Source organism: Chiloscyllium punctatum, chromosome 48, assembly GCF_047496795.1.
Source record: "Chiloscyllium punctatum isolate Juve2018m chromosome 48, sChiPun1.3, whole genome shotgun sequence".
NCBI lineage: Eukaryota > Metazoa > Chordata > Chondrichthyes > Orectolobiformes > Hemiscylliidae > Chiloscyllium > Chiloscyllium punctatum.
The window spans coordinates 17,001,717-17,016,447 of record NC_092786.1 but is presented as its reverse complement, the minus strand read 5'-3'; positions in this window follow the sequence as shown (position 1 = coordinate 17,016,447).

Below are 14,731 nucleotides of genomic sequence, written 5' to 3'. Positions count from 1 at the left end.
GAAAAGAAAAGACGAAAGAGGAAAGAAGAGGAAAGAAGAGAAAAGAGAAAAGAGGGGAAAGGAAGTGAAAAGAAGGGAGAAGAGAAAAGAAACGAAGAGAAAAGAAGAGAAAAGAAAAAAGGGAAAAGAAGAGAAAAGAAGCGAGAAGAGAAAAGAAGAGAAAAGAGAAGAGAGAAAAGAGAAAAGAAGACAAAAGAAGACAAAAGAAGAAAAAAGCGAAAAGTAGAGAAAAGAAGAGAAAATCGAAAAGAGAAAAGAAAAGAGATAGAAGAGAAAAGCAGAGAAAGGAAGAGAAAAGAGAAAAGAAGAGAAAAGAAGGGAAAAGAGAAAAGAGAAAATGTGAAAAGAGGAGAGAAGAAGAGAAAAGAAGAGAAAAGAGAAAAGAAAAAAGAGAAAAGAAGAGAAATGATCAAAGAAATAGAGATAGGAGAAAAGAGAAAAGAAGATTAAAGAGAAAAGAGATAAGAGTAAAGAAGAAATAGAAGAGAAAAGAGGAAAGAGGAGAAAAGTGAAAAGCAAAAGAAGAGAAAAGAACAGAAAAGAAAAAAGAGGAAAAGAGAAAAGAGAAAAGAAGAGAAAATCAGAGACAAGAAGAGAAAAGACAAAAGACAAAAGAAGAGAAAAGAAGAGAAATGAGATAAGAGAAAAGAAGATAACAGAAGAGAAAAGTATAGAAAAGAGAGAAAAGTGAAAAGTGAAAAGAAGAGAACAGAAGAAAAACGAGAAAATAAGAGAAAAGAAGAGAAAAGCAGAGAAAAGAGAAAAGAGAAAAGAGGAAAGAGGTGAAAAGAGAAAAGAGAAAAGAAGACAAAAGAGAAAAGAGAAGAGAAGAGAAAAGAAGATAAAAGGGACAGAAGAGAAAATAAGTTAAAAGAGAAAAGAGAAAAGAGAAAAGAAGGGAAAAGAAAAAAGAGAAAAGAAGAGAAAAGAGAATAGAAAAGAGAAAAGGGAAAAAAAAATGAAAAGAGAAAAGAAGAGTAAAGAAAAAAGAGAATAGAAGAGAAAGGAAGAGAAAAGAGAAAAGAGAAAAGAGCAAAGAAGAGAACAGAGAGAAGAGAAAGAAAAGAAGAGAAAAGAAGAGAAAAGAGAAAGGAAGAGAAAAGAGAAAAGAGAACAGAAAATAGAAAGAAGAGAAAAGAAGAGAAAAGCAGAGAAAAGAAGATAAAAGAGAAATGAGAAAAGAAGAGAAAGAAGAGAAAAGAGAGAAGAGAAATGAGAAAAGAAGAGAAAAGGGAAATGGGAAAAGACAAGAAAAGAGAAAAGAGAACAGAAGAGAAAAGAAAAAAGAGAATAGAAAAGAAAAGAAGAGAAAAGAGAAAAGAAGAGAAAAGAGAGAAGAGAAAGAAAAGAAGAGAAAAGAAGAGAAAAGAGAAAGGAAGAGAAAAGGGAAAAGAGAAAAGAAGAGAAAAGAAGACAAAAGAGAAAAGAAGATAAAAGGGACAGAAGAGAAAATAGGTTAAAAGAGAAAATAGAAAAGAAGGGAACAGTACAAAGGGAAAAGAAGAGAAAAGAGAAGAGAAAAGAGAAAAGAGAAAAGAAGAGAAACGAGAGAAGAGAAATGAGAAAAGAAGAGAAAAGAGAAAAGGGAAAAGAAGAAAAAAGAGAATAGAAGAGAAAACAGGAAAAAAGAAGAGAAAAGAGAAAGAGAAATGAGAAAAGAAGAGAAAAGAAGAGAAAAGAGAAAGGACGAGAAAAGAAAAGAGAAAAGAGAAAAGAAGAGAAAAGGGAAAAGAGAAAATAAGTGAAAAGAAGAGAAAAAAAGAGAAATGGGAAACGAGAAAAGAAGAGAAAAGAAGTGAAACGCAGAGAAAAGAGAAAAGAGGAATGAAGAGAAAAGAAGAAAAAAGAAGAGAAAAGAAAAGACAAAAGAGAAAAGAAGAGGAAAGAAGAGAAAAGAGTAAAGAAGAGAAAAGAAGAAAGAAGAGAAGAGTCAAAAGAGAAAAGAAGACAAAAGAAGACAAAAGAAGAGAAAAGAAGAGAAAATCGAAAAGAGAAAAGCAAAAAGACAGATGAAGAGAATAAAGAAAAGAGAAAAGAAGAGAAAAGAGAAAAGAAAAGAGAAAAGAAGGGAAAAGAAGAGAAAAGAAGAGAAAAGTATAGAAAAGAAGAGAAAAGAGAAAAGTGAAACGAAGAGAAAAGAAGAGAAAAGGGAAACGAGAAAAGAAAAGAAGTGAAATGCAGAGAAAAGAGAAAAGGGAAAACAGGAAAGAAGAGAAAAGAAGAAAAAAGAAGAGGAAAGAAAAGACAAAAGAGAAAAGGAGAGGAAAGAAGAGAAAAGAGAAAAGAAGGGAAAAGAAGTGAAAAGAAGGGAGAAGAGAAAAGAAGAGAAAAGAAAAGAGAAAAGAAGAGAAAAGAGAAAAAAGGGAAAAGAAGAGAACAGAAGAGAGAAGAGAAAAGAAGAGAAAAGAGAAGAGAGAAAAGAGAAAAGAAGACAAAATAAGACAAAAGAAGAAAAAAGCGAAAAGAAGAGAAAAGAAGAGAAAATCGAAAAGAGAAAAGAAGAGAAAAGAGAAAGGAGGAAAGAGAAAAGAAGAGAAAAGGTGAGAAAAGAGAAAAGAAGAGAAAAGAGAAAGGAGAAAAGAAAAGAGAACGAAGAGAAAAGAAGAGAAAAGCAGAGAAAAGAAGAGAAAAGAGAAATGAGAACAGAAGAGAAAATATGAGAAAACAAGACAAAAGAGAAAATTGAAAAGGGAAAAGAGAAAAGAAGAGAAAATCGAAAAGAGAAAAGTGAAAAGAGAAAAGAAGAGAAAAGAGAGAAGAGAAATGAGATAAGAAGAAAAAAGAGCAAAAAAGAGAAAAGAGAAATGAGAAAATAAGAGAAAAGAGTAAAGAAGAGAAAAGAAGAGAAAAGAAGACAAAAGAGAAAATTGAAAAAGGAAAATAGAAAAGATGAGAAAAAAAATTGAGAAAAGCGAAGGGAAAAGAAGACAAAACAAGAGAAAAGAAGAGAAAAGAGAAAAGAAGAGGAAAGAAGGTAAAAGAGAAAAGGAGAGGAAAGAAGAGAAAAGAGAAATGAAGAGAAAAGCAGAGAAAAGAAGAGAAAAGAGAAAATACAAAAGAAGAGAAAAGAAGAGAAAAGAGAAAAGAGAAAGAGAAAAGAAGAGTACAGATGAGAAAAGAGAAAAGAAGAGAAAAGAAGTGGAAAGCAGAGGAAAGAGAAAAGAGCAAAGAGAAAGCCAGGGAAAACAAGAAAAACGAGAAAAGAGAAAAGAGAAAAGAAGAGAAAAAAGAGAAGAGAAAAGAGAAAAGAAGAGAAAAGAAAGAAGAGAAATGAGAAAAGAAGAGAAAAGAAGAAAAAAGAGAAAAGAAGAGAAAAGAGAAAAGAGAAAAGAAAAGAGAACGAAGACAAAAGAAGAGAAAAGCAGAGAAAAGAAGAGAAAAGAGAAATGAATATAGAAGAGAAAATATGAGAAAACAAGACAAAAGAGAAAATTGAAAAGGGAAAAGAAAAAAGATGAGAAAAAAAATTGAGAAAATCAAAAAGAAGAGAAAAGAAGACAAAATAAGAGAAAAGAAAAGACAAAAGAGAAAAGAAGTGGAAAGAAGAGAAAAGAGAAAAGAAGAGAAAAGAAGAGAGACGAGAAGAGACAAAAGAGAAAAGAAGACAAAAGAAGACAAAAGAAGAGAAAAGAAGAGAAAATCGAAAAGAGAAAAGCAAAAAGACAAAAGAAGAGAATAAAGAAAAGTGAAAAGAAGAGAAAAGAGAAAAGAAAAGAGAAAAGAAGGGAAAAGAAGAGAAAAGAAAAGACAAAAGAGAAAAGAAGTGGAAAGAAGAGAAAAGAGAAAAGAAGAGAAAAGAAGAGAGAAGAGAAGAAGAGAGAAAAGAGAAAAGAAGACAAAAGAAGACAAAAGAAGAAAAAAGAAGAGAAAATCGAAAAGAGAAAAGCGAAAAGACAAAAGAAGAGAATAAAGAAAAGAGAAAAGAAGAGAAACGAGAAAAGAAAAGAGAAAAGAAGGGAAAAGAAGAGAAAAGAAGAGAGAAGAGAAGACAAAAGAGAAAAGAAGTGGAAAGAAGAGAAAAGAGAAAAGAAGAGAAGAGAAGAAAGAAGAGAAGAGAGAAAAGAGAAAAGAAGACAAAAGAAGACAAAAGAAAAAAAAAGAAGAGAAAAGAAGAGAAAATCGAAAAGAGAAAAGCGAAAAGACAAAAGAAGAGAATAAAGAAAAGAGAAAAGAAGGGAAAAGAAGAGAAAAGAAGAGAGAAGAGAAAAGAAGAGAAAATTGAAAAAAGAAAAGCGAAAAGATAAAAGAAGAGTAAAGAGAAAAGAAGAGAAAAGAGAGAAGAGAAATGAGAAAAGTAGAGAACAGAAGAGAAAAGAGAACAGAAGAGAAAAGAGAACAGAAGAGAAAAGAAAAGAAGAGAAACGTGAAAAGAAGAGAAAAGAAGCGAAAAGAAACAAGAAATTAAAGGGGAAATGAGAAAAGAAGAGAAAAACAGAGAAACGTAAATAGAAAAGAGAAAGAGAAAAGAAGAGAACAGATGAGAAAAGAGAACAGAAGAGAAAAGAAAAAAAGAGAAACGTGAAAAGAAGAGAAAAGAAGCGAAAAGAGACAAGAAATTAAAGGGGAAATGAGAAAAGAAGAGAAAAGAAGAGAAAAGCAGAGAAAAGAAAAGAGAAAAGAGAAAGAGGAAAGAAGAGAACAGATCAGAAAAGAGAAAAAAAGAGAAAAGTAAAGAAGAGAAACGTGAAAAGAAGAGAAAATAAGCGAAAAGAGACCAGAAATTAAAGGGGAAATGAGAAAAGAAGAGAAAAGAAGTGTAAAGCAGAGAAAAGAGCAAAGAAAAAACAAGAAAAATGAAGAAAAAAGATAAAAGAGAAAAGGGAAAAGAAGAGAAGAGAAAAGAGAAAAGAAGAGAAAAGAGAGAAGAGAAATGAGAAAAGAAGAGAAATGAAGAAAAAAGAGAAAAGAAGAGAAAAGAGAAAAGAAAAGAGAAAGAAGAGAAAAGAAGAGAAAAGCAGAGAAAAGAAGAGAAAAGAGAAATGAGAAAATAAGAGAAAAGAGAAAAGTGTAAAGAAGAGAAAAGAAGAGAAAAGAAGACAAAAGAGAAAATTGAAAAGGGAAAAGAGAAAAGATGAGAAAAAAAATGAGAAAAGCGAAAAGAAGAGAAAAGAAGACAAACCAAGAGAAAAGAAGAGAAATGAGAAAAGAAGAGGAAAGAAGGTAAAAGAGAAAGAAGATAAAAGAAGAGAAAAGAGAAAAGAAGAGAAAAGCAGAGAAAAGAAGAGAAAAGAGAAAAGACAAAAGAAGAGAAAAGAAGAGAAATGAGAAAAGAGAAAAGAAGATAACAGAAGAGAAAAGTATAGAAAAGAGAGAAAAGTGAAAAGTGAAAAGAAGAGAACAGAAGAAAAAAGAGAAAAGGCGAGAAATGAGAGAAAGAGAAAAGAAGACAAAAGAGAAAATAAAAAAGAGAAAGTAAGAGAAATGAGGAAACAAAAAGAGATGGGAGAAAAGAAGATTAAAGAGAAAAGAGAAAAGAGTAAAGAAGAAATAGAAGAGAAAAGAGAAAAGTGAAAAGAAGAGAAAAGGGAAAAGCAAAAAGAAGAGAAAAGAACAGAAAAGAAAAAAAGAGAAAAGAAAAGAGAAAGAAGAGAAAAGAAGAGAACAGCAGGGAAAAGAAGAGAAAAGAAGAGAAAAGAGCAAAGAAGAGAACAGAAGAGAAAAGAGAAAAGAAGAGAAAAGTATAGAAAAGAAGAGAAAAGAGAAAAGAGAAAATAAGTGAAAAGATGAGAAAAGAGAAAAGAAGAGAAAAGGGAAACGAGAAAAGAAGAGAAAAGAAGTGAAAAGCAGAGAAAAGAGAAAAGAGAAAAGAGGAAAGAATAGAAAAGAAGAATAAAGAAGAGAAAAGAAGAGAAAAGAGAAAAGAGAAAAGAAGAAAAAAGAGAATAGAAGAAAAAAGAAGGGAAACGAGAAAAGAGAAAAGAAGTGAAAAGAGAAAAGAAGAGAAAAGAGAGAAAAGAAAGAAAAGAAGAGAAAAGAAGAGAAAAGAGAAAAGAGAAAGGAAGAGAAAAGAGAAAAGAGAACAGAAAAGTGAAAGAAGAGAAAAGAAGAGAAAAGCGGAGAAAAGAAGAGAAAAGAGAAATGAGAAAAGAAGAGTAAAGAGAAAGGACGAGAAAAGAAAAGAGAAAAGAGAAAAGAAGAGAAAAGGGAAAAGAGAAAATAAGTGAAAAGAAGAGAAAAGAAGAGAAAAGGAAACGAGAAAAGAAGAGAAAAGAAGTGAAAAGCAGAGAAAAGAGAAAAGAGGAAAGAAGAGAAAAGAAGAAAAAAGAAGAGAAAAGAAAAGACGAAAGAGGAAAGAAGAGGAAAGAAGAGAAAAGAGAAAAGAGGGGAAAGGAAGTGAAAAGAAGGGAGAAGAGAAAAGAAACGAAGAGAAAAGAAGAGAAAAGAAAAAAGGGAAAAGAAGAGCAAAGAAGCGAGTAGAGAAAAGAAGAGAAAAGAAGAGAAAAGAGAAGATAGAAAAGAGAAAAGAAGACAAAAGAAGACAAAAGAAGAAAAAAGCGAAAAGTAGAGAAAAGAAGAGAAAATCGAAAAGAGAAAAGAAGACAAAAGAGAAAAGAGTAAAGAAGAGAAAAGAAGGGAAAAGAGAAAAGAGAAAATGTGAAAAGAGGAGAGAAGAAGAGAAAAGAAGAGAAAAGAGAAAAGAAAAAAGAGAAAAGAAGAGAAATTATCAAAGAAATAGAGATAGGAGAAAGGAGAAAAGAAGATTAAAGAGAAAAGAGATAAAAGTAAAGAAGAAATAGAAGAGAAAAGAGGAAAGAGGAGAAAAGTGAAAGCAAAAAGAAGAGAAAAGAACAGAAAAGAAAAAAGCGGAAAAGAGAAAAGAGAAAAGAAGAGAAAATCAGAGACAAGAAGAGAAAAGACAAAAGACAAAAGAAGAGAAAAGAAGAGAAATGAGATAAGAGAAAAGAAGATAACAGAAGAGAAAAGTATAGAAAAGAGAGAAAAGTGAAAAGTGAAAAGAAGAGAACAGAAGAAAAACGAGAAAAGGAGAGAAATGAGAAAAGAGAAAAGAAGAGAAAAGAAGACAAAAGAGAAAATAAAAACAGAGAAAATAAGAGAAATGAGGAAAGAAAAAGAGATGGGAGAAAAGCAGAGAAAAGAGAAAAGGGAAAAGAGTAAAGAAGAAATAGAAGAGAAAAGAGAAAAGAGAAAAGAAGAGAAAAAGGAAAAGCAAAAAGAAGAGAAAAGAACAGAAAAGAAAAAAGAGAAAAGAGAAAAGAAAAGAGAAAGAAGAGAAGAGAAGAGAACAGCAGAGAAAAGAAGAGAAAATAGCAAAGAAGAGAACAGAAGAGAAAAGAGAAAAGAAGAGAAAAGCATAGAAAAGAAGAGAAAAGAGAAAATAAGAGAAAAGAAGAGAAAAGCAGAGAAAAGAGAAAAGAGAAAAGAGGAAAGAGGTGAAAAGAGAAAAGAGAAAAGAAGACAAAAGAGAAAAGAGAAGAGAAGAGAAAAGAAGATAAAAGGGACAGAAGAGAAAATAAGTTAAAAGAGAAAAGAGAAAAGAGAAAAGAAGGGAAAAGAAAAAAGAGAAAAGAAGAGAAAAGAGAATAGAAAAGAGAAAAGGGAAAAAAAATGAAAAGAGAAAAGAAGAGTAAAGAAAAAAGAGAATAGAAGAGAAAGGAAGAGAAAAGAGAAAAGAGAAAAGAGCAAAGAAGAGAACAGAGAGAAGAGAAAGAAAAGAAGAGAAAAGAAGAGAAAAGAGAAAGGAAGAGAAAAGAGAAAAGAGAACAGAAAATAGAAAGAAGAGAAAAGAAGAGAAAAGCAGAGAAAAGAAGATAAAAGAGAAATGAGAAAAGAAGAGAAAAGAAGAGAAAAGAGAAAGGACGAGAAAAGAAAAGAGAAAAGAGAAAAGAAGAGAAAAGGGAAAAGAGAAAATAAGTGAAAAGAAGAGAAAAAAAGAGAAATGGGAAACGAGAAAAGAAGAGAAAAGAAGTGAAACGCAGAGAAAAGAGAAAAGAGGAATGAAGAGAAAAGAAGAAAAAAGAAGAGAAAAGAAAAGACAAAAGAGAAAAGAAGAGGAAAGAAGAGAAAAGAGTAAAGAAGAGAAAAGAAGAAAGAAGAGAAGAGTCAAAAGAGATAAGAAGAGAAAAGGAAACGAGAAAAGAAGAGAAAAGAAATGAAACGCAGAGAAAAGAGAAAAGAGGAATGAAGAGAAAAGAAGAAAAAAGAAGAGAAAAGAAAAGACAAAAGAGAAAAGAAGAGGAAAGAAGAGAAAAGAGAAAAGAAGAGAAAAGAAGAAAGAAGAGAAGAGTCAAAAGAGAAAAGAAGACAAAAGAAGAGAAAAGAAGAGAAAATCGAAAAGAGAAAAGCAAAAAGACAGATGAAGAGAATAAAGAAAAGAGAAAAGAAGAGAAAAGAGAAAAGAAAAGAGAAAAGAAGGGAAAAGAAGAGAAAAGAAGAGAAAAGTATAGAAAAGAAGAGAAAAGAGAAAAGTGAAACGAAGAGAAAAGAAGAGAAAAGGGAAACGAGAAAAGAAAAGAAGTGAAATGCAGAGAAAAGAGAAAAGGGAAAACAGGAAAGAAGAGAAAAGAAGAAAAAAGAAGAGGAAAGAAAATACAAAAGAGAAAAGGAGAGGAAAGAAGAGAAAAGAGAAAAGAAGGGAAAAGAAGTGAAAAGAAGGGAGAAGAGAAAAGAAGAGAAAAGAAAAGAGAAAAGAAGAGAAAAGAGAAAAAAGGGAAAAGAAGAGAACAGAAGAGAGAAGAGAAAAGAAGAGAAAAGAGAAGAGAGAAAAGAGAAAAGAAGACAAAATAAGACAAAAGAAGAAAAAAGCGAAAAGAAGAGAAAAGAAGAGAAAATCGAAAAGAGAAAAGAGAAAAGAAGAGAAAAGAGAAAGGAGGAAAGAGAAAAGAAGAGAAAAGGTGAGAAAAGAGAAAAGAAGAGAAAAGAGAAAGGAGAAAAGAAAAGAGAACGAAGAGAAAAGAAGAGAAAAGCAGAGAAAAGAAGAGAAAAGAGAAATGAGAACAGAAGAGAAAATATGAGAAAACAAGACAAAAGAGAAAATTGAAAAGGGAAAAGAGAAAAGAAGAGAAAATCGAAAAGAGAAAAGTGAAAAGAGAAAAGAAGAGAAAAGAGAGAAGAGAAATGAGATAAGAAGAAAAAAGAGCAAAAAAGAGAAAAGAGAAATGAGAAAATAAGAGAAAAGAGTAAAGAAGAGAAAAGAAGAGAAAAGAAGACAAAAGAGAAAATTGAAAAAGGAAAATAGAAAAGATGAGAAAAAAAATTGAGAAAAGCGAAGGGAAAAGAAGACAAAACAAGAGAAAAGAAGAGAAAAGAGAAAAGAAGAGGAAAGAAGGTAAAAGAGAAAAGGAGAGGAAAGAAGAGAAAAGAGAAATGAAGAGAAAAGCAGAGAAAAGAAGAGAAAAGAGAAAATACAAAAGAAGAGAAAAGAAGAGAAAAGAGAAAAGAGAAAGAGAAAAGAAGAGTACAGATGAGAAAAGAGAAAAGAAGAGAAAAGAAGTGGAAAGCAGAGGAAAGAGAAAAGAGCAAAGAGAAAGCCAGGGAAAACAAGAAAAACGAGAAAAGAGAAAAGAGAAAAGAAGAGAAAAAAGAGAAGAGAAAAGAGAAAAGAAGAGAAAAGAAAGAAGAGAAATGAGAAAAGAAGAGAAAAGAAGAAAAAAGAGAAAAGAAGAGAAAAGAGAAAAGAGAAAAGAAAAGAGAACGAAGACAAAAGAAGAGAAAAGCAGAGAAAAGAAGAGAAAAGAGAAATGAATATAGAAGAGAAAATATGAGAAAACAAGACAAAAGAGAAAATTGAAAAGGGAAAAGAAAAAAGATGAGAAAAAAAATTGAGAAAATCAAAAAGAAGAGAAAAGAAGACAAAATAAGAGAAAAGAAAAGACAAAAGAGAAAAGAAGTGGAAAGAAGAGAAAAGAGAAAAGAAGAGAAAAGAAGAGAGAAGAGAAGAGACAAAAGAGAAAAGAAGACAAAAGAAGACAAAAGAAGAGAAAAGAAGAGAAAATCGAAAAGAGAAAAGCAAAAAGACAAAAGAAGAGAATAAAGAAAAGTGAAAAGAAGAGAAAAGAGAAAAGAAAAGAGAAAAGAAGGGAAAAGAAGAGAAAAGAAAAGACAAAAGAGAAAAGAAGTGGAAAGCAGAGAAAAGAGAAAAGAAGAGAAAAGAAGAGAGAAGAGAAGAAGAGAGAAAAGAGAAAAGAAGAGAAAAGAAGACAAAAGAAGAAAAAAGAAGAGAAAATCGAAAAGAGAAAAGCGAAAAGACAAAAGAAGAGAATAAAGAAAAGAGAAAAGAAGAGAAAAGAGAAAAGAAAAGAGAAAAGAAGGGAAAAGAAGAGAAAAGAAGAGAGAAGAGAAGACAAAAGAGAAAAGAAGTGGAAAGAAGAGAAAAGAGAAAAGAAGAGAAGAGAAGAAAGAAGAGAAGAGAGAAAAGAGAAAAGAAGACAAAAGAAGACAAAAGAAGACAAAAGAAGAAAAAAGAAGAGAAAAGAAGAGAAAATCGAAAAGAGAAAAGCGAAAAGACAAAAGAAGAGAATAAAGAAAAGAGAAAAGAAGGGAAAAGAAGAGAAAAGAAGAGAGAAGAGAAAAGAAGAGAAAATTGAAAAAAGAAAAGCGAAAAGATAAAAGAAGAGTAAAGAGAAAAGAAGAGAAAAGAGAGAAGAGAAATGAGAAAAGAAGAGAACAGAAGAGAAAAGAGAACAGAAGAGAAAAGAGAACAGAAGAGAAAAGAAAAGAAGAGAAACGTGAAAAGAAGAGAAAAGAAGCGAAAAGAAACAAGAAATTAAAGGGGAAATGAGAAAAGAAGAGAAAAACAGAGAAACGTAAATAGAAAAGAGAAAGAGAAAAGAAGAGAACAGATGAGAAAAGAGAACAGAAGAGAAAAGAAAAGAAGAGAAACGTGAAAAGAAGAGAAAAGAAGCGAAAAGAGACAAGAAATTAAAGGGGAAATGAGAAAAGAAGAGAAAAGAAGAGAAAAGCAGAGAAAAGAAAAGAGAAAAGAGAAAGAGGAAAGAAGAGAACAGATCAGAAAAGAGAAAAAAAGAGAAAAGTAAAGAAGAGAAACGTGAAAAGAAGAGAAAATAAGCGAAAAGAGACCAGAAATTAAAGGGGAAATGAGAAAAGAAGAGAAAAGAAGTGTAAAGCAGAGAAAAGAGCAAAGAAAAAACAAGAAAAATGAAGAAAAAAGATAAAAGAGAAAAGGGAAAAGAAGAGAAGAGAAAAGAGAAAAGAAGAGAAAAGAGAGAAGAGAAATGAGAAAAGAAGAGAAATGAAGAAAAAAGATAAAAGAGAAAAGGGAAAAGAAGAGAAGAGAAAAGAGAAAAGAAGAGAAAAGAGAGAAGAGAAATGAGAAAAGAAGAGAAATGAAGAAAAAAGAGAAAAGAAGAGAAAAGAGAAAAGAAAAGAGAAAGAAGAGAAAAGAAGAGAAAAGCAGAGAAAAGAAGAGAAAAGAGAAATGAGAAAATAAGAGAAAAGAGAAAAGTGTAAAGAAGAGAAAAGAAGAGAAAAGAAGACAAAAGAGAAAATTGAAAAGGGAAAAGAGAAAAGATGAGAAAAAAAATGAGAAAAGCGAAAAGAAGAGAAAAGAAGACAAACCAAGAGAAAAGAAGAGAAATGAGAAAAGAAGAGGAAAGAAGGTAAAAGAGAAAGAAGATAAAAGAAGAGAAAAGAGAAAAGAAGAGAAAAGCAGAGAAAAGAAGAGAAAAGAGAAAAGACAAAAGAAGAGAAAAGAAGAGAAATGAGAAAAGAGAAAAGAAGATAACAGAAGAGAAAAGTATAGAAAAGAGAGAAAAGTGAAAAGTGAAAAGAAGAGAACAGAAGAAAAAAGAGAAAAGGCGAGAAATGAGAGAAAGAGAAAAGAAGACAAAAGAGAAAATAAAAAAGAGAAAGTAAGAGAAATGAGGAAACAAAAAGAGATGGGAGAAAAGAAGATTAAAGAGAAAAGAGAAAAGAGTAAAGAAGAAATAGAAGAGAAAAGAGAAAATTGAAAAGAAGAGAAAAGGGAAAAGCAAAAAGAAGAGAAAAGAACAGAAAAGAAAAAAAGAGAAAAGAAAAGAGAAAGAAGAGAAAAGAAGAGAACAGCAGAGAAAAGAGAAAAGAGAAAATAAGTGAAAAGATGAGAAAAGAGAAAAGAAGAGAAAAGGGAAACGAGAAAAGAAGAGAAAAGAAGTGAAAAGCAGAGAAAAGAGAAAAGAGAAAAGAGGAAAGAATAGAAAAGAAGAATAAAGAAGAGAAAAGAAGAGAAAAGAGAAAAGAGAAAAGAAGAAAAAAGAGAATAGAAGAAAAAAGAAGGGAAACGAGAAAAGAGAAAAGAAGTGAAAAGAGAAAAGAAGAGAAAAGAGAGAAAAGAAAGAAAAGAAGAGAAAAGAAGAGAAAAGAGAAAAGAGAAAGGAAGAGAAAAGAGAAAAGAGAACAGAAAAGTGAAAGAAGAGAAAAGAAGAGAAAAGCGGAGAAAAGAAGAGAAAAGAGAAATGAGAAAAGAAGAGAAAAGAAGAGTAAAGAGAAAGGACGAGAAAAGAAAAGAGAAAAGAGAAAAGAAGAGAAAAGGGAAAAGAGAAAATAAGTGAAAAGAAGAGAAAAGAAGAGAAAAGGAAACGAGAAAAGAAGAGAAAAGAAGTGAAAAGCAGAGAAAAGAGAAAAGAGGAAAGAAGAGAAAAGAAGAAAAAAGAAGAGAAAAGAAAAGACGAAAGAGGAAAGAAGAGGAAAGAAGAGAAAAGAGAAAAGAGGGGAAAGGAAGTGAAAAGAAGGGAGAAGAGAAAAGAAACGAAGAGAAAAGAAGAGAAAAGAAAAAAGAGGAAAAGAGAAAAGAGAAAAGAAGAGAAAATCAGAGACAAGAAGAGAAAAGACAAAAGACAAAAGAAGAGAAAAGAAGAGAAATGAGATAAGAGAAAAGAAGATAACAGAAGAGAAAAGTATAGAAAAGAGAGAAAAGTGAAAAGTGAAAAGAAGAGAACAGAAGAAAAACGAGAAAAGGAGAGAAATGAGAAAAGAGAAAAGAAGAGAAAAGAAGACAAAAGAGAAAATAAAAACAGAGAAAATAAGAGAAATGAGGAAAGAAAAAGAGATGGGAGAAAAGCAGAGAAAAGAGAAAAGGGAAAAGAGTAAAGAAGAAATAGAAGAGAAAAGAGAAAAGAGAAAAGAAGAGAAAAAGGAAAAGCAAAAAGAAGAGAAAAGAACAGAAAAGAAAAAAGAGAAAAGAGAAAAGAAAAGAGAAAGAAGAGAAGAGAAGAGAACAGCAGAGAAAAGAAGAGAAAATAGCAAAGAAGAGAACAGAAGAGAAAAGAGAAAAGAAGAGAAAAGCATAGAAAAGAAGAGGAAAGAGAAAATAAGAGAAAAGAAGAGAAAAGCAGAGAAAAGAGAAAAGAGAAAAGAGGAAAGAGGAAAGAGGTGAAAAGAGAAAAGAGAAAAGAAGACAAAAGAGAAAAGAGAAGAGAAGAGAAAAGAAGATAAAAGGGACAGAAGAGAAAATAAGTTAAAAGAGAAAAGAGAAAAGAGAAAAGAAGGGAAAAGAAAAAAGAGAAAAGAAGAGAAAAGAGAATAGAAAAGAGAAAAGGGAAAAAAAATGAAAAGAGAAAAGAAGAGTAAAGAAAAAAGAGAATAGAAGAGAAAGGAAGAGAAAAGAAGAGAAAAGAGAAAAGAGCAAAGAAGAGAACAGAGAGAAGAGAAAGAAAAGAAGAGAAAAGAAGAGAAAAGAGAAAGGAAGAGAAAAGAGAAAAGAGAACAGAAAATAGAAAGAAGAGAAAAGAAGAGAAAAGCAGAGAAAAGAAGATAAAAGAGAAATGAGAAAAGAAGAGAAAGAAGAGAAAAGAGAGAAGAGAAATGAGAAAAGAAGAGAAAAGGGAAATGGGAAAAGACAAGAAAAGAGAAAAGAGAACAGAAGAGAAAAGAAAAAAGAGAATAGAAAAGAAAAGAAGAGAAAAGAGAAAAGAAGAGAAAAGAGAGAAGAGAAAGAAAAGAAGAGAAAAGAAGAGAAAAGAGAAAGGAAGAGAAAAGGGAAAAGAGAAAAGAAGAGAAAAGAAGAGAAAAGAGAAAAGAAGATAAAAGGGACAGAAGAGAAAATAAGTTAAAAGAGAAAATAGAAAAGAAGGGAACAGTACAAAGGGAAAAGAAGAGAAAAGAGAAGAGAAAAGAGAAAAGAGAAAAGAAGAGAAACGAGAAAAGGGAAAAGAAGAAAAAAGAGAATAGAAGAGAAAACAGGAAAAAAGAAGAGAAAAGAGAAAGAGAAATGAGAAAAGAAGAGAAAAGAAGAGAAAAGAGAAAGGACGAGAAAAGAAAAGAGAAAAGAGAAAAGAAGAGAAAAGGGAAAAGAGAAAATAAGTGAAAAGAAGAGAAAAAAAGAGAAATGGGAAACGACAAAAGAAGAGAAAAGAAGTGAAACGCAGAGAAAAGAGAAAAGAGGAATGAAGAGAAAAGAAGAAAAAAGAAGAGAAAAGAAAAGACAAAAGAGAAAAGAAGAGGAAAGAAGAGAAAAGAGAAAAGAAGAGAAAAGAAGAAAGAAGAGAAGAGTCAAAAGAGAAAAGAAGACAAAAGAAGACAAAAGAAGAGAAAAGAAGAGAAAATCGAAAAGAGAAAAGCAAAAAGACAGATGAAGAGAATAAAGAAAAGAGAAAAGAAGAGAAAAGAGAAAAGAAAAGAGAAAAGAAGGGAAAAGAAGAGAAAAGTATAGAAAAGAAGAGAAAAGAGAAAAGAGAAACGAAGAGAAAAGAAGAGAAAAGGGAAACGAGAAAAGAAAAGAAGTGAAATGCAGAGAAAAGAGAAAAGGGAAAACAGGAAAGAAGAGAAAAGAAGAAAA